This window comes from Rhamphochromis longiceps, linkage group LG17, assembly GCF_057381845.1.
Source record: "Rhamphochromis longiceps isolate RC_006_pf linkage group LG17, R_longiceps_female_GT1.1, whole genome shotgun sequence".
Taxonomy (NCBI): Eukaryota; Metazoa; Chordata; class Actinopteri; order Cichliformes; family Cichlidae; genus Rhamphochromis; species Rhamphochromis longiceps.
The window spans coordinates 5,509,314-5,529,094 of record NC_140573.1 but is presented as its reverse complement, the minus strand read 5'-3'; the positions used below and the strand labels follow the sequence as shown (position 1 = coordinate 5,529,094).

Genomic DNA, 19,781 nt, shown 5'->3' with positions numbered 1-19,781 from the left:
TTTTAATCAGTGACATTACACACATAAATGATTGTAGTGGTTTTAAATCAGGGCTTTGTGGTATCAGCACATCAAGTGTAGTATTTTCGTAATGTTTTGAAAGAGGCTTGCAGGGCTTTTGAGAGCTTTTTGAGTAGCTGTAATCAATGTTGTTGCGCTCATCTTTGGCATCACATTGTCAGATTCCCATGGAAATGACTGTACACGTATTTCATTTATTCCATAACAAAACATGCAGAGACTTGAGGATTGTGTTAGAGCTGACAAAATCATTTGTAAAAAGGGTGTTTTTTATGCTATGGGTGGCTTTTTACTGGTATGGCATGGGTGCACTTGTCATTTTAGAGGTAGCGATGCATTTAAATATTATTAATATTGGCTGATGTTGGCCCTGTCTGTTGATTTATCTGCTAAATACCTATACAGTCATCAGCCACTTTCTTAAGTACACATCTCTAATAATGAACGGGTAGAACCCCTGCTTCGCCTTCAGAACTACCTTAATTCTTAGTGGCAGAGATTCAACAAGGTGTTGGAAACATTCCTTACAGAATTTTGTCCATATTGACTTGACAGCATCAGACAGTAGCTCCAGTTTTGTTGACTTGCGCATTCATGATGTGAATTTCCTTGTTCAACCACATCCCAGTGGTGCTCTGTTGGGTTGAGGTCTGGTAACTGTTCTGATATCTGATATACCTGTATTAGTACTGTTCCTGCTGTTCATCATAATTAGCGTTGGTCCAGGTTCAACACTGCGGTCATGTTTTTTTTCCCGCGTAGACATCAGTAGACAACCTTTAGCAACATCCAGGAACAGGATCCAGGAACAACACCAATATGGGGATGTCAGATACACCTGATGAGTCATGTTCAAGAAACCAGTTTGAGAGGATTTGTGCTTTATGACATGGCACATTACCCACTAGTAGATTGGTTCAATGTGATCATAAAGGGGTGGACATGGTCAACGGCAATAAACAATGCTCACTTCCTACTGAGGTTCCCAAGAAAATATCCCCTACACCATTACACCACCGCCAGCAGGCTGAACTGTTGATAGACTCATCAGAGCAGGCCATGTTTTCCATACTCGTGTCAACCAGTCTTGGTGAGCCTGTGTGAACTGTAGCCTGACTTTCCCGTTCCTAGTTGTCAGGACAGGTACTTGGCAGGGTCTTTGTGTTGTGCATTGAGAGATGCTTATTTGAGTTACCGTTGTCTTCCTATCAGCTCAAAGCAGCCTGGACATTGTCCTCTAACCTCAGGCATCAACCAGGGATTTCCATCCTGAGAACGCCCGCTCACCACATCTTTTTTCTCTTTTTCAGTCCATTCTCTGTAAACCTTAGAGTGCATTGTGTGGGAAAATCCCAGAAAATCAGCAGTTTCTGGAATACTCAAGACTAGCCCGTCTGGTTTGGCAGTAAGTGGTGGCTACTCGCCTTACTAAGGCACTTTATGTTGGTTTTTCCTTGAATTTTGTGCATACAGATGTCTCTGATTTCCCTGCAAAGTAAGTACAGTAGTTATTGCTGTTGAATGGATTTACATTCGTTTAGTGACTCCTTCTGTATTCTTGTTTGTTTTCCTGGTGGCTTTTCTGTTGTATGGGATGTTTACATAGGGGCTTCTACAGTGATTTAGGATTGCTGCGTTGTTAAAGGTGACCTTAAGCTGTAGCCGTGAAGGGGATTTTCTTGTGGATGACAGCGAGGCTTTAACAGACTGCAGGAATTTCATTCCCCTGGCAGCTGCAGCAACAGCAGTATCACCAATGCACTCGCAAGCTTTTTTCTACTTCAAATTAGACTCCTTCACACTTCCTCTCCTTGCTCCCTCTCCTCCTCATTTAAACAGCAACAGAAACACAGGTCCACGCCTCCCAAATCTCTTGACAGCCAGTCCCTGCGAGCATCTGTCTGCCCTCTCTGGTTTCCTGCTGCGAGCAGTGAGCTGCGCCTGTTTGGACGGCAGCCTGGAGGGAGACAAACAGGGCGGACACAGATTGGGATTAACAGCAGACAGATTAGAAGAACTTCCCCTGAATAGGAAGGAAGTTCCGTCACATTGTGTAATGATGCTAGACCGCTAGCTTGTCTGGTCTGCTTCTGCGCCACAACAGCCACAAATTTTGGACCCGACATTAAACACAGAGACAGGCACACACAGAAACGCACAAGCTCAGGATGCAGGCTGGTACAGGATTCAGTGATCCGAGTCGGCCATGTTGCAGCCACACATTAACCAGGGCTGCTGCTGACGGATCTTTGAACCTGATGCATCAGCAGAAAGGGGATACAAATGTGTCTGTGTGTGTGGGATGAGGGAGTAATTTGTTAGGAGAGAAGGAAGAAGAAGAGGAAGATGAGAGGTGACTGGATGTGAAACAGATCCGTTTTGAGTGATGAAGCTGGAAGATCAGGGAAGAAAGCAGCAGACTGGAACAGCTCACAAAAAAATTCCTGTATTCCTGAGTGTGTTTGCTCATTGAGTTTCCAGGGTAACTTTTTTCTTCGGTACCAGCACTGTGTTCGGGTGTAGCAGCACGTTTATTTATTTAGTTATTTTTTGAGGAGGGCAGTTGAAAAAGGACTAGTCAGACTGTTGCTGCAGTGTTGAATGTGCTCTGCGTCAGCGTTTTGGAGCTGCATCTGCACCGACAGGATTTGATGTCACAGACCTGACACCGTCTCCTCATGCTGGATCATCCTTGATTCTTTTTGGGATAGTGTGTTTGTGTGCACTTAAACACCTCTTCTGTTCTGGGCCTTAATACCAATGTGTGACATATATTTGTGTCCCCTAACACTGGATAAACCTCAGAAGGATTAGCTTACGCTGGCAGCTGTGTGTGCGTTCGTGTTTATGTGTGTGTTTGGAGTCATGTACATAAAGCTCTCCTTGGTGTCTTATTACCCTCTCCTGGTGTGCATGCTCTGTGCATCCCTGTCGCTCTCTGCTCAATAATTCAGCACTAACAGCAGTGTGTTCTTTGTGTGTACACGTGTGTGAGAGCCTCAGGTAGGCTGCAGCTCTCAGCAGGAGGGATGATGATGAAGACGAACGGGACAACTTTAAGCATCCGGGGTCTGTGGTCATATCCAGAGTTCCAAATATAATCTTCCCCACCCTGCGCCCTGAACCGTTTTTCCATTTCATAAATAAATGCGATAATGACACAATTGAGAGCGACAAATGCGAACTGAGGAGGAAACGCTAAGGCTTGCAAACCAACAAACAGGAAAACTAGCTGTGATTTTATTGCTATATCGATTTAGTGCTTTGATATCATTAATATAAATGTTAGTGTAGGGATGGCTAGTGAGCCAGAAGTACCTGAGGTTGGTGATATGCATAAACTGTAGGTTCCAGATCTGAAAAGTAAGGCTACATGCAGGTTAAAGTGCCTTAAACCAGTCTTCTTTTTTATGGTTTGCAGGGTACTACTCCAATGGTTTCAAAAGTACCTCTAGTTCTATATAAGTCTATGGGAAGACATCATTAGGCCCCCATTCTTCTTCTTTTGCTCCCTTTAGGGGTCACTGGGACTCACCTTATCTCTTACCTCAGAAGAGACTCACCATGCAATTCCGGATCTCTCCAGCACCTCAACTGGCTCCCTCCTCCCTTGGAGGAGGAGTCTGTCCTAGTCCTCCTTCTGTCCTCCCAGAAGGAGGACTAGGACAGACCCAGGATATGTTTAGAGATTCCACCTCTCATCTGGCTTGGAAGCACCTAGGTGTCCTGCTGCCAGAGGCAAAGGAGATGGCTGGGAAGAGAGAGGTCTTCTTTGATTAGACATCTATCCACACAACCCAGACGTACATGAATAAATGGAGGAGATTAGAAGTGAATGATTTACTAAGTTGAGTTTTCAGTGATGCATCTGGACAGATCGATGCAGAGAGCCAGACAACCATTCACGCTCACATTCACACCTAAGGTCAATTTAGAATCCCTGTTTAACCCAACTCCACTAACTGCATGTCTTTGGACTGTGGGAGGAAGCTGGAGTACCTGAAGAGAACAGGACGTGTTTGCGTGCAAACTTGCTGTGAGTCAACAGCGCTTACCACCACATCACTGTGCCTTAGGCATACTCACAAACCAAAACAATAAAACAACCAGTGATTAACTTGGCCAAAAAGCCAATATATTCATCCAATCCTCCAGCATTTGTAAGGCAGTCAAATCTGAATACTGCTGCCCTCAACAACAGCATGTGCTTACCTGTGATGCTACTCTGCTACATGTGCTGCAGAGTGCAATCTACAAACACTGAAGCTGCTCTGACTTAGAGACTGTGACAGCATCATCCGTGAGCATTTTTCAGTAATGTGTTCAGTTAAAAAAGAAAAGTTCATATCTGCACATGTTGAACAACAAATACATGAAGATAGTCTAACAATACATTTTGTTGAGGTCTGCAAAAGTGTCACTGAGTACAGTGTATGCCAAACCTTTCATTAGCGCTGTGCTTTGTGTGTGTGTAAAACAGAGACTGAAAGTAAAGTGGTGGCCGTGATGGTGATGCATTGTGGGAACTTGACTGTCCCATCTAGGGCACGCTGCCCTTAATTGATGCTCTACTTCCCTGCGGTTGGCACCGTTCTCTACACTGTTTCTGGGACTTCACAGTCCACCCTCCCTTCATCTCTCCAACCTTTGAGATCTCTCTATAGCTCCTCTTTATGTCTGCAGCTCTACTTTGCTTATCTCGATTGTGTAGCTTTGCTGTGCCAACATACACGATGTCGATTTGAAAGTTTCTTTTCTTCTTGTTATAAATAGCAGCTTAAAAATAGAACAAAAGATGATTGTTTGCTATGTGACAACTTCATTAGTGGACTGCAAGCCCACGCTTTTAAAAGTGCGTGTATGCAAACATGCTTTTGTGTGTGTTTGTGTGTATGTGTGTGGGGGGTGTAGGTAGGTAACTTTGTACATATGTACGTGCACGTTGATTTTTTTTTTTTCACAATCAGTTTGAGGCTTGAAAACTCACAGTGTGTCACCAGGCTTATCTGTGCATCTGTTCCATTTTCTTTATTTCTGCCGTTGAGTCATTTTCTCAGGCTGGTAAACTGTGATTGGTTGTTAGTTGTTTATAATCCTGTAGTGTTTTGTTTAGTGTTTTGTTTAGTGTTTTGTTTAGTTTTTTGTTATATGGGATCCATGTGTTTTGCAGACCAGACCCAGCTGTGCGTCTGTTAGGGTTGCAGAGATGCTCAGACCTCCTTCTCCCTGGACACGATTTGTCCAGGTGTACCGGAGGGACATCAATATAGATAGTAGAGCAGGGCGATATGACCAAAAGTATTTATCAAGATATACATTTGAATATTTGCGATAACGATATAACTGACGATATAATTGACACTAGACAAAATACTTTACTACTCCACAACTTTATTAGTGCAAAAAACCCCATCAATGTATTTTCATTTAAACAAGCAGCTGTTTTTTATGGGCATTAAAGTTATATAAATATTTAACAGTGCAAATGCAAATTCCTCGCTGACAGTTTAACCAAAAGGCATTTCCAGTGGAAACTGGCCGACATATCCTCAGCATAACCATGTATAATCTCCACAAAACTTAAAAAGAGGTTATACACACACAATACGGTAATGTTATGTTGAAGCACAGTACGTATCACTCCGCGAAGCTCCTGCCTATGATAGCCGTAATGCTCCAACAATCCATCAAGCGGTGCGGCTTCGTAGCTTAGCAAAGTCGTACTAAAACATCTGACAGATTTTCGAGTGCCGTGCACATAAAATTGTTTCGAGGTCAGTAAACACAACCAGAATTCACACGGGTTTATAAGGGGCGCTGTCGATTTTCAGAAAAATCAAAGGATTGATTTTAAGTGTGCTGTATTTTCCAAAAAACACGGTAATAACGACGGCCCGCTAGCATGCTCTACCAAAAATAGTGCTTTGTTGTGTATCTGACGGACGAAAGCCAAACCAGTTCCACACCACTAAAGTTGCAGCATTTTTACAAACCAATTCTGGTTCATCCGTTTCATTTAACGATCCACTTTCGCTCTTCTCTTCGTTTTACCCATATTCTATCGCGATTTCATTTTCCTATCGTTGCCCAAAATTACACCGGTATTACCGTGAACGGTATGATATAGCCCAGCCCTAGTTGGGGGGGTGATAAATACATTTTACAGGGTTTATTTATCGGATAAAATACGTTAAATGTCACTGTTATTATTGGCCGGCCCGGAAACAGCGGGGGTGTCCAAATTCAGAGGCTGCTTCCACCTGAGGACCCAGCCTTCGTCGTCTAAAGAAAGACAGGTAGTACGTCGCAGGCTCCGTCAGTGGAGTGAAACTCTGCCGTCTGCTCCTTGCTATCTAAAATATAACCGGGCACTGATGTAAACTCTCTTTTTGTTTGACGTTTATTCAGCTGTGATAAAACCCCAGAGGAACCCTCCAGAGGGATTAATAAAGTTTAATTTAATCTAATCTAATAACTTTAATCTCAGCCAAACTGATTTAGTCACAAACAAATAAAACACTGAAAAAGCCAAACAATAACATTTTTAAGTTATCAAAGTGACTTATATATCACGTTTAACCCGAGTAGTGAAAGACCGCGGGGGTTTGAAGACGATGTGTTGGTCGGCTCAGATATTTGAAGTTTACACAGCTACATTCTCACCTGAAAATATGTTAAAAGTTTTTTTGCGACCCAGAAAGAGAAATAAGAGTAATATTAAAACTAAGTAGCTGCCGACATCTGTGATATGGTTTTTCAATTTTGTTGTCCGGGTGGAAAATCTGGAAAAATTCGGGAGAATTGTGGCTCCGGGAGATTTTCGGGAGGAGCACTGAAATTCTATATTCTCCCGGAAAAATCGGGAGGGTTGGCATGTATGGTTGTGGCAACATCACTAACCTTGTCAAACACCTCAGAGTAAATCATATCACAGAATATGACGAGCGTATGTTGAGGTGAACTGAAGAGGAGGAGAGGGACAGGTGCTGCTAGGGCGAGACAGACGTCTCTCACAGAGTCCTTTAGTCCTGCAGGCAGGCAAGGTGTTCAAATAGCGCACAACTTCAGTTTTTTTATTTCTATATGATGAACCCTGCATTATTAAGTTGAAAATGTCTGATAAACAGTTTATTTTGAAAAGTCTCAACAGGATCTTGAGCTTTATTGTGAAAGGTTTATGTGGAACATAAACAAGCGGACATGCGATGGTGTTACCATCGTTGTTGCTAACCATAACGCATAAAAACAGGCGCTTGTCCGTCCGTAGTGTGGTTATATTAAATATAAGAGAAAGAGGGAACTTTAAGAAATTAATATAACCACTACAGTGACATCAAAACGATGAAAAAATATTGCTGTAAACAGTTTATTTTGCAACACCACGAAACAAACGATAGCGTAAAATGAAACGATAGACGTTTTTATATCGTCATCCGATATATATCGTTATATCGAACAGCCCTAACCCTGAATATTACTTGGTATCAGATCGGAAAGGAAATCAGTGCACATCACTAGCACTCATGCGATTGTTTGGCCCCCTTGGCCCCAGGTGTTGTGCTAGACAGTGATCGTGATTACCGTCCGCGGGAGCACGCGTAGCTGCTTAAAGCTGTAGCGTCCAGATTATTTACGTAGTCAGCTACTTCCGTGCAACTGATATAAGATGCGGTAAGCTGAACACAGCTTCAACCATCTGTTTGTTGAAAAATAGTAACGGACCGCATTTTCTTGTTAGTAACTGTAACTGTACTAACTTGTAACGTCGTTATTCTCATCACTGTTTAGCACCCCCATTATTTTAGCCCGAATGCAACTTTTTATTCATTTACTTATTTGAAATGGTTGTTGCTCAGATGGGAACACTTCGGAAAGCTGCCACTTCTCTGGCTTCCTCCTCAGGTCTCAGACACAATTATTTAAGTTTCTCTAGTCGCACTTTCTCCGCCTTAGCAATGCAAGCTTTGCTCTCTGCTTCACGTCCAGGTAAGTGTGTTTCCTTATACAGATAAAAGTCTGATTCACTAAAATATCAGTCAATCAATTTATTTATAAGCACATTTAAAAACAACACAGGTTGACCAAAGTGCTGTATATAGTAAAAAGGTAAAAAGTAGAGCAAACGCACACAAAGAACAAAACAAAAACGGAGTCACAATTAAAAGCTAGTTAGTAAAGATGTGTTTTCAGACGGGTTTTAAAGATGTCGAGTGTTGGAGAGATCCTAATTTGAAGAGGTTCCAAAGTTTGGGCACAGCAATCGCAAAGGCTCGGTCTCCTCTGTGTTTCAGTCTGCTTCTAGGAACAATTAGAAGCAACTCATCAGCTGACCTGGGAGTTCTAATTGGAGTATTTTTATTGAAATTTCAGAGTGGTCTGACAGAGCTAATCCGTTTAGAGACTTAAAAACAAGCGATAAAATCTTAAAATCAATTCTATAACATACTGGAAGCCCGTGTAAACAAGCCCAGACTGGGGAAATATGGTCGTGTTTACGAGTGCCTGTCAAGAGTCAGGCTGCAGCATTCTGAACTAGCTGAAGACGAGAGAGCAGAGCCTGGTCTAAAGACTATTACAGTAGTCAAGCCTGGATGAAATGAATGCATGAATCACTTTGTTGAAGTCAGCAGATGACAAAATGTTTTTAATTCTTGCAAAGGCCCTGAGCTGGAAGAAGCTGGCTTTTATAATTGAATTTATTTGTTTCTCAAATGAAAAACTGCAATTTTCCAGAAGGCCAAGTCACCCCTAAAAGAAAAACGAGGGTCAGAAGGTCCAAACAGTACAATCTCAGTTTTTTGAACATTGAAAAAATGTAATGCAAACCATGATTTAATGTCATCGAGGCAGTCAAGCAAAATTTTTAGGGAATCCATAGAATTCTTTTTAAGTGTAAAAGTAGATTTGAGAATTATTGGCATAACAGTGACATGAGATTCCATATTTTCTGAAAATATATCCTAATAGGAGCATGTAAAGGGAAAGAAGTAGTGAACCAAGGATAGATCCTTGAGGGACCCCACATGTAAGGGGGGGTGGATGCGGGTGAAGATAAACTTCTGTCAGTGCAGTTCCTTCATAGCCACACAGCTCTCCAGTCCTGACAAGATAATCCCATGATCCACTCAGATCTAAAAGCACTAAAGTGGCAGAGTCAGCAATTAATAAAAGATCATTAAAAACCTTTAAGAGCAGGTTAAGAACCTTTCCACGCACATATTTGTAAACGTGGCCGAACATACTCGAGTGATGTTTAATGATGTTCCGAGAGGCCAACGGAAAACAGTAACACTGCTCATGCTGCTGCAAGTCTACCGACCCCCAGCACTCCTTGTCCTCTTTGATCACGACAACAAGGGTGCTGGGGGTCATCCCCAACTGCTAATCTCATCACAACAAGCATTTGTGCCCCAGCAGGCTGTATCCCTGATTTCCCTCTCGAACAGCAGATGTTGTTGTCAGAACTCTTTAGGATTGCGCAACAGGTCTGAAACCAAATCCCCCAGTCAGGAAAAACAAAGCGAAAGATTACCGTCCAGTTCTCGACGCCACCTGCGTTAATTTTGTCCGACTGTCATCTCCGTACATCTCATGTTGGATATCATGCAGAGGGAAGGGTTTTGTTTTTTTCTTGTTGAAGAAAGTGTATTCAGTGCAGCATATTTGAGGGCTGCCATTTAATTAATATAATATTAATTAACATTTAATTAATTAATTAATTAATTAATAAGTAATGGGGAAACATGATTTTGTTTTCCATAAGTGGGAAAAATGGAGTCACAGTAAAATATAAAAAAAAGTTTCTGCTGCGTAACGCCAAGCCTCAAATTTATCTGACATTTTATTTTTTAATGTACGACAAATGGTAGTGCGTGCCGTAAATGAGAGAGTAATAGAGTGAAGAAATGAAAGGTTACAATAAAGAATGGTTTTTAATGTCAAAGCAAAGCAAAAACATGTATTACAGCACAGAAATTGGCTGTTCCTACAAATCCTCTGATGTTCCTACATGAACTTCCCCGCACTGTTCATCTATTTGAATAGGTGGCTGTATTTAGACATGAGCAGCAAGACACCAGTGTGCACACAGCTGTTCACCAGAGCAGTGTCACAACAGCACAGGGACAACAGGCTTTCAAGCTCAGGGCCATTATAAGCTGGATGCGGTTGCTGGGAGGCTTGAAATAGAGCGCTGATCCGATAATGGACTAAAGTTTATGATCATTAATACTCAGAGGTCTGAAACACGTGTCAATCTGTGCAGACAGATAGGTGTCCCCCCTCAACACCCATGCAAACGTGCATACACACACATGGACACACCAGCAGTTTTGCCTCAAATGCATTTAGTGATGAGGAGTCTCGACAGCTGGCGAGCGGAAAAGCTACAAGGCTGTAGCTCAAATTTAGCAGCGCCGAGATGTCAAACTGATTTCAGCTATTCAGTGCTAATTCCTGTGGAAATGCTCAACTCATTCATAACAAACCAGAACAAACACCGGCAACATTTAGGTCAGTAATGACAGGATTCTCAAGTGCTGTGTACAAATCAACAACAAAACTGTTAACGGGACTTTAAATCCAGCGTTTTAGGCTGGGAACCCTCACAGTGACACCACCATGTTAACGCCAGGTTAATTGCTGGGATCCGGCAGAACTATTTAAAAATATATATATTAAAAATAAATAAATTGTAAAAATGAATCTTTCTTTCAACCCAGATTTCCTTTTGTTCTCCAGTGAGCTCCTTTGGAAGCTTTTTAAACTCAAATCTGATTTATTCATGGGGGTGGCTCAGCAGTGCAGTGTTAGCACTGTCGCCTCACAGCAAGAAGGTGGGCCAGATGGGACTTTTCTGTTTGGAGTTTACAGGTCTCCCCGAGCCTTTGTTGGCTCTCTTCAAATAATCTGCCTTTCTCCCACAAGGCAACTTCTACCTGTGATAGTTAGGATGGGAACTCGTTTTACAATTTATAGATATAAATTAGTTAGAGTTAGTTATATTCCATTTATAATAAAATAGTCTATAATCATAGCATCTTCAATGAGCCTCTTATATAATGGAGACGAAGACAAAGGGAGTTCTCAAACATTTTATTTAATAATGGAAAAGGGCAAGTCTTTTCTTGATTGTAAAGACCAAGGAAAGGGTGGTTGGTTTTAAGAGGAAACCATCATCCCAGCCCACCATGACATCATGACTATGAAAGGTGGAAGAGGAAGTAGTTCCTTTGAATGTAGACAGTCCGAATGTTATAGTTTCTTTCCACTGTGTTCCTGTTAATGATAAACCACAAATTTACTCTAAATTACTAAAATATCGATATTTTAATGTGAGAATCGATTCTAGAACATAAATGATTGGTATCGGAGGAATTGATATTTCAGAATCGATCCGCACATCACAAGATGAGTGCTGCTGTTTGACTGAGGAAGAATAAAGTAGTCGTGGTAAGCCAATCACATGACCACTTAAAGAGAAAGCAACAAGGTGACATATACCAGTTTATAAATTGTGTTGATAGGCCACGTAAAACCATGATAAACAATATATACGCGGCGTTTTTTCCTCAACAGTTTCGTCACGTTTACTATCTAAGGACAGCGCAGCGACCCCCCCCACACACACACACACACACAAAAAAGGGGGGGGGGGGGTTGACGGATTAGGAGTGACGGCAAGAGAGAGAGAGAGAGAGAGTTTTGAGATGTGAGAGATTTGTGACGTTTAGCGTGTTTGGAGTGTGTAGTTAGTGTGTAGTGTTGTGGATAATTTTGTGTTGTGTGTCAGAACAATGAGGCGACTGCTGTCTCCAGGTAGAAACAGGAGTGATACACCTGCTGCTGTCAGACCTGCAGGTATCAGGCTGTGATGTTCTCCTTTATAGTGGACAGAAATTATTTTTTTTGGAGTGGCACAAATAATTTGTGTGGCATCTTATCTTATCTTATCAACTACAATAAAAATCAAACCTAAAATTTTGAAGAAAAAAAAACAAAACTAAATGAAATGATTTTGTAAACTTGGAAAACTAACTAAAATAAAGGAAAAAATACATAAGAGATATCCGTAGTTATAGTTTATGTTAGTTTGGTAAGTTCTTGTTACAGCTTGCTTGATGAGGCATTGATGGACGTGTTTATTATGACTCGGGATGTCTGCAAGACTGTGAGTCACTGCTTTCAACAAGTTCTGTGTTTTTATTGTAACACCTGTACTAATTTCTTAAATCTTGCCTCTGACACATTTGACACAATTTTAAGTCCAGACTCCAGATTGTCCAGCCCAGTTGGGATAATGCCACAAAAGACAAAATAATGTAAGGAATACAGGAATATGTTTAAATTAAATGGCCAACAACTTTATACTGGATAGATAGTCATTAATTTATTTCATATAAATATTTGTATTCATTCAGAACCTCAAGATTAAGCAGTAACACCTTAATATCAAAGAGGAAAAATACGCAAATATCTAATATTATATGTGTAAGACATGCTGTATATGTAACATTTAGGTACATGTTAGACTGAGGTGCAGTAATTAGTCCTCTTGGGTACATTCATGTTTGTACCTGTAGGGGCCGCTGTTTCTGAGAATGTTGCTCTGGTGGTCAAATGAGAAAGATGTGTTGAATCTTAGCAGTGGCAACGAGGCTTTTAGCAAAATAATGGACTAAACATGTAATGAACAAGAATATTTTCAGCAGCTAGTTAAATAAAAACAATGTCCTTGCAGAATTGTTTCATGCTGGAGGAAATTAGACCTTCTGACCTCAGCATGTCTTTAAAACCCTTGCAGCCTGCTAGCTAAGAAGCCTACACCATGTATGAGTCAGACTGAACTAGTCTCAAAGACCTGACAGTGAAACGAAATGCCATCATTCTGATTTGAAATGCTTCTGTGATTCACTCTGTCACTGAAACACAGCAGATGCAGTTTCCTGGATAAGTCAAAATGAAGTGCCTGTCAGTAAATGTCATGCTTTGTGCTGTTTTCTCTGTTGTAGTTTCACTTCAGGCTTCCATACCTGGCCTGTGTTTCCTGTTAGTGCCACTCAGAGGTAGCTGCCGCTTCTATAGAGCTGCCAAGCGGTCCCAGTTGGCAAACCATACTATTAATTAGCTTAAGACTCACACTGTTCCGTAGTACACGCCTGGGCTTCAGTTCAATGCTTAATTCATTTTCATCTTCTCCCATAATTCCTTGCATTGCCACAGAAGCACGTGATGGCCGAATGCAGCGAACGCCGTAGCTTTCTGTCCAGTTCCCATCACACAAAGCTGCGTGGTGCTTTTTTGAGTTGGATATCCACTAAGTAGATCACAGAGGGCCACTGAAGACTTTTATTCTTATGAAAGTGTTCCAAGCCATCCATTTTCTTAACCCCTTTTCCAGGTTAGGATTGAACCTATCCCAGATGACACTTCAGTAGTAGACGCTGATGTCTGTTATACCCACTGCTCTGACCAGGGTGGCAGCCTCTACCTGAACAGAAATCAAGTCAGAAAGCAACTTAGCATATTTCCCCTGAAGGCTTTATTGCTTCCATTAGAGCCAGGGAAAAAAAAATGAAATGCTAGAGCGGAGGAGGAGGAGGGGAAGGAAGAAGAGATAAGAAATGAGGAATTGTAATGAAAAGCAATGAGGGAGGGGAATCGAAGCAAGTAGAAGCCTAAGGGGGTGGCCTCAGGGGCTCTGAGCGTTGTCCTCTTTCATTGCCAAAGAATAAGTAAGCTGGAGGTGATTTTTTTTCCCTGTCACCCTTTCACTCCTTCCACCATCTGCCAGTACTAGGAACAGAGCTTTTGATTTGAAAGTACAGCACTTGTCTTCCTGTTTTATTTTGTACAGCGATTCAGATCGGCCTTCCAGTCCAGCTCAGTGGCTCATTATGCAGAACACAGAGTAGAAGCTAATGGAATCTTCACATTCACGATTGCCATCACAGTCTTAATTAATTAATGGTAAACTGCAGCGGCGTTAAAGGTTCGTCCCAGAAGCACCTGACAGGATGCAGTGCTTCGAATGCATAATAAAATGATCAATCAGGCTGTGTGCGCCAGTGCCTTTGTCCTCTACACAAACATAAAGATCTGTGCTTTCCCTTATCTCTGGTCTGCTGCTGTGGTAGCACTGAGCAGGAGAATAGATTGCCCTGCTAGGATTGATTTTTTTAGGGCAGGAGGAGGGAAACTCCAAAAGAGGTCTGTTCCATTCAGTTCAGTGATGCACTCATGCGTAGTAATGTGTTGGGTTTTTTTCCGACCCTGGAAATCACTAGAGGATACCTTTGAATCATATTAGCAGACGGCTATTGAAATCTTGTCTCTGGAATCAAGATTGAGCTTAATGGCAGCCATCAGTCCAATCCTAAGGAGTAGATGAAAGTACTCATCAGCTCCACATGTCATCACAGGAGTGTAATACAAGCTTAACAGGGAAGTTGTGCACAATATACTACTGCTTTTGCTGCTTGTTGCTTCTGTAAGGACATACACGCACATCCAGGCCAACAAAAGATTAGTTGTTGTGCTGAAACAAGCCAACAATAAAAGAAGAGAACCAACAGGTCCAACAGGCAAGGCTTCAGGTTTGGTATTGTTCCACTGTAATTGTGCATAATATACCGGGATATTTATATCTTAGAGCAATTTTTGTTATAATTTGTAATATAAGGTGTAATTTAATTAGTTACTGTTCTTACTATCTTCAAACAACTTCAGAATTTTGATTTTGATGATTCTGATTTACTATTTGTTGCACCCTTGCACAACCTTTTCTTGCACTGAGATTTTGGCAATTTAAATTCTGACCAAGAAGCACAGTAGCACGCACAGCATTTTGTTTTGAAAGCATATTTCCACAAATGCAGGTGATACCATTAAGCTTTTTCACCAGCTGAAGCATTGCCAGTGCCTTGTAGCACTCACGAGTCCCAGACACTTTCACCCCTATCGTGCACTACTACAGAAATTGAAACGACACAGTGATATCACGAATGCAACACCCTACTGTGTTGTAAAAGGCACAATGCCAGTAAGCACAGTTGAATATGTCTGATTTAAGCGGCTGATTAAAGTAATTGACCCTCGTTACCGACTCCCTAGACATAAACATTTCCCTCAGTTACCCCCAGCTACCCAAAAGCTGTGGCTTACTTCACTATCACGTCGCATTTGAGGTCAATTTGCACATATGATCCATATAGAAAAGTCGACCCATATCCATATTTTGTATACATTTGAAGGTTTCTCTAATTTTTCTTTTTTTTTTAGATTAGATAAAATAAAACTTTATTAATCCCCCTGGTGGGTTCCTCCTTGGTTTTTACACAGCTGAATAAACATCAAACAGAAAACTGATTAAACAGAAGTGTGAGATGGTCGAGAATTTACGCCAGTGTCTTGTTATATTTTAGAAAGCAAGGAGCAGACGGCCGAGTTTATTAAACTCCACCGAGATAGCGGTGACGCTAATCAGAAGGCTAGACCGTCCAATTTCCCCAGCCGTTTACTTCCGGCCTACCCGACCTTCTGAGGACCCGGCCCACGTAGACCGCGAAGGCTGGGTCCTCAGGAGGATGCAGCTCATGAATTTGGACACGACCATGGATTCACTTAACTGGACCTCTTAACTTTGTTTATGGTGTTTGAGTATTTTAATGCTGTTAGCTGACAAACAGCATAGCTTGTTGTGTAGTTAATTGCAGTAGCAGTCTGTGTGTTTTTGTGAGTGAAACCCTAGTGCTAGCTAGCACTAATTAGCTTGTGTTTGTGTTTCTGCTGATGGAGCTCGCTAGTGGTACTGAAAACTTTCCACCCTTTTTTTTGTTTTTTTGTTTTAATACAGTCATTAAATATTAAAAAACCACAATATCTTAATTTTTGCAGTTCTAAAATTAGGGCTTCAGTCCAAATCCACAAACTGTCCATCTTTCATATACAGTTAAGCGCTTTTTATTGCTTATTTCTTCCGCAGCTTTCTTTGGTTTACATGTTTAACTTATATAAAAGTAATCTCTACCTGTGAACATAATACACTTGAAACTGTGCAGTTTATCCTGGAATGCTCGTATTAGCTACTCGAAAGCATTTCATAGCAGTTAAAATACATTTATATGGGATTAATTGTAATCAATGGACGGGCCATTCTGAATTTTGTAGATAGTTTGTTTTTTCTTAACAACTTACTTGCTTCTCAACTCTTATTTCACCATAATAACCTTTCAGAACTTTATATATAGCAATTAGATGGCTCAGATTCGTTATAACATAACAAGATGTACCCAAATAATATTTGGCAGCCATGCAGTAGTGTTGCTGTGGTAACACTTAGCCGTTGCCCATCAGATTGTAAAAGATCGCTGCCATTAATGGAAGCAGCACCGCAGGAGCTTTGCTGCTGGCCAGAACACACTCTATCTTCTGGACAGGTAATTTAGGGCAGACCATAGGTGCACACACACACACACACACACAACACAAGAAAATAACACACAAAAGCACAAACACAAAAGGGGCAGACTCACTCTGATATACATGACTCAGGTCTTGAAAACACACCGTGCCAACAAAATGTCAGCATATCACACACACCAAATTTTAATCCTGTGGAATTTCTGTGGAAAACATAAAACATACCAAAACTAATACGCATACCCACACACACACACATATTTAAATATTATTAAATGACTCACATACACATTGTGTTTTGGTAAGCGTTACACTTTACAGTGACACACACATACAGTACACACACACAGTCATCTTCACCTTGGAGGCTTTTTCTGTATTATAGCAGACCTATTTTCAGTCCCACTACTGTACGCAGATAAATGTGTGTGTGTGCATATGTGTGTGTATCTTGGTCGACTTGGGCCAGTTGCATTCATGTCGTCCTTGAGCAGAACACAATGTTGAATCTTGAAGTGTTAAAATGTCTCAAACTTCGAGAGACAGAGACAGAGAGATACTAATAATAATAATAATGGATACTTTATTGATCCCCATGGGGAAATTACTTGTTTTTCTCTGCATTTGACCCATTCACTCAGTGAAGCAGTGGGCAGCCCACTAAGCAGGCGCCCGGGGAGCAGTGTGTAGGGACGGTACCTTGCTCAGGGGTACCTCAGGGTAGCCGTTAAGTGGATTCGAACCGCCGACCTTCCGATCATGGGGTGACCACTTTACCTACTGAGCTATCGCTGAGCAGCTCCTCCCGCTCTCCGGGCTCCTGCTCCGGCTCGCAGGGCTCAACAGCTGGCCGTGCGGGCACCTCTGGCTGCGCTTCAGCCACAGATGGATGATCCGGAGGCGAAGATGGTGATGCGGTGTCCGCAGGTGGGGAAGGTGAAGGTAGAGCCGGTGAAGAAGATGGCCGAGGGGTGACTGCATGCGGATGGGATGATGACGGCGCTACAACCGCAGATGGTGAAGCCGCCAGTGGCGTGGAGACTGCTGAATGAGGCCACGCTAGTTGTACTGTTGGCCGGCTTGCAGCAGCGTCAGCGGTGTCACCATCCACTGAAAACAAAAAAGCAGATGGGGTGAGAAATGAAAAAGTGTCCTTATTACTCACCACAGCCGGTTCTTGAGATGTCCGGGAGGGCGGCTGCGGTGAGGAACGCCGGCGGCGCGAACGCCGTTTCCGGGTAGACGTCGGGGCCGGCGTATCAGGCTGAAGAACCTCAGGCTGGCCGAGTGGGGGGGCAGCCTGGATCGGAGAGTGGAGGTGAAGGGTGTTGAGCAGGAAATCCGCCACAATCGGAAAAAGATTGTCCAACACCCAGGGAAAACAAGTCAGTGTTTCCTGCAACCGCTTCTCCACAGCACAACGTAAACCCTCCGCGTGCGCTTCCAGCCACAGTTCACATAGACGATTTACTTTGTCTGTCACCTCCCTCCTGAACCTCTCCGAAAAGTCCGCTGGGTCCATCTGGCAGGATCGTTCTGTCACGGTCTGGAGGGCAGACCGTGGGGGATGTAGGAGAAAGGACCCAAAACGCAGACTTAATGGAATGAACAGTGGGTTTATTTACAGTGAGGTAATTGTACACCACACATTAAATCTCCAAAAGTGCTCCCTCGACTCCCGTGACGTGTCTTCTCCCAAGTGCTGGTATCCCGTGCTCTCTGCCCCTGTGCCTTCACACACCCCGTGTGTCTTGCAGTCCTGTGTTCCGCTGTCCTCATGGAGTCTAACTCAACGATCCTGCGCCGGAGGAAGCTCCATCGCTCTGTTAAGTAGCTCCCCCGACGATCCTGATCAGAAGCAGGTGTGTGGTAAGCTAGGCGTGACCAGCAGCTGGCAGGGCCACACCCATCAGGCCTGCAGGTGGCTGTCCTTCATCCTCCAGCCTCACACACACACACACCAGCATGGAACACAAGAGCACAGTGCAGCAAACATACATCCAATACACTAATAACAATAAAGGTCCACACTGTTCACGAACCCCGAGTCCCCGGCACCGGGTCCGTGACAATCCCTGCCCCCAAAGAGATGTTGTGCAACAGCTGAGGCAAGCACAAGCCTTTATAGGTTTGAGTCCTTTATCTGAAAGCCACTTTGGGCCTGGGCTTACATGTACATTAAATGCAGTCAGCCCTCTTAAACCGATGCGTGCTTTAAAAACCCACTGGGATGCAAACAGTATCGCAAGTGATGCCCACAGCAGTTCAAACTAATCAAAGAAAATGTTTGGATATTACCCCAATCAGTCTGGGAAAATGCTGTTTGTCTCTCACATTAGAGTGCTGTGAATGCAGATCTGTATTCTCAGCATCTCGATGTAAACTAGACCAAAGGGGAGTGTTCAGATGCTTAAATATGTATGAATGAATCAGTGTGTTAACATGCAGTTGAAGCTTCAGTAAGTCAGAATTTGAAAAGAGATCGCCCTTCTCCCACAACTCTTCCCTGACTCTTCCCACCGGACAAACAACCAATGCAGAAATGTCAAAAGCTTCTCAAAGTGGCTACTTGACTTCCAGTTAAAATCCCTAACTTGGATTAAGAAGAATGTTCACAGTTATGGAACTCATCCGCTGGGATACTGGGCTGTAGGATGTGGCCACTTTAATTGACAGGTGCGCCAAAACAGGAAGCAAGGATTGTAAAAAAAAATGTTGTTATATTTAAAAAAAACACCCACACACCTTAACTTACTCCAGTTCTTTATACCATCAACCATCTTTCTGTAACTCCTACTGTTAATGAATAAAAATTCTCAGTGTAAAGCTGAAGATATAAAAAGAGATGGTGCTAAAAATATTCGATATACGTTTTAATTTATTAAAACAGCATCATTTGTGTTCAGCTGATAATATTATGGTTTGTTATATTTTTAAGTCACTGTATTGCCTGCTAGCTAGTAATCTGATTTACTGATTAGCTTACAAAACACGCATTTAACTTACTGGGAAAATTGTAATACACCTCTGCTGGTTGTGGAACTGGGCCTACAAATTGAGAATATAGGGTATATATACACACAAATATACATACATACATTATGATCATTATAATTGAAGAACTCAGGATCGTGCTCAGCAAACCTGCTGTCCTATAAAAACAAATGTTTTCTTTCTTCTATGCACAGTCTAGCTTGCATATGCATTAAAAAAGATTCTTTATTCAGCATTTGAATTTGGAGTAAAGCAACTACCACATCTTCTTAAGTAGATTTGCACTTTATACTACTTAACACAGCACCACTTAGTCTCGTTGGCTCAGTGTATCATAATCCTGGGGC

General features: G+C 42.2%; 1 protein-coding gene across 1 annotated transcript in view; it reads left to right on the top strand.

Annotated features, from left to right (window-relative positions):
• Nucleotides 1-19,781, top strand: part of camk1da (calcium/calmodulin-dependent protein kinase 1Da) — a 71,100-nt gene that overhangs the window by 886 nt on the left and 50,433 nt on the right. The gene's annotated exons all lie outside the window — the stretch shown is intronic.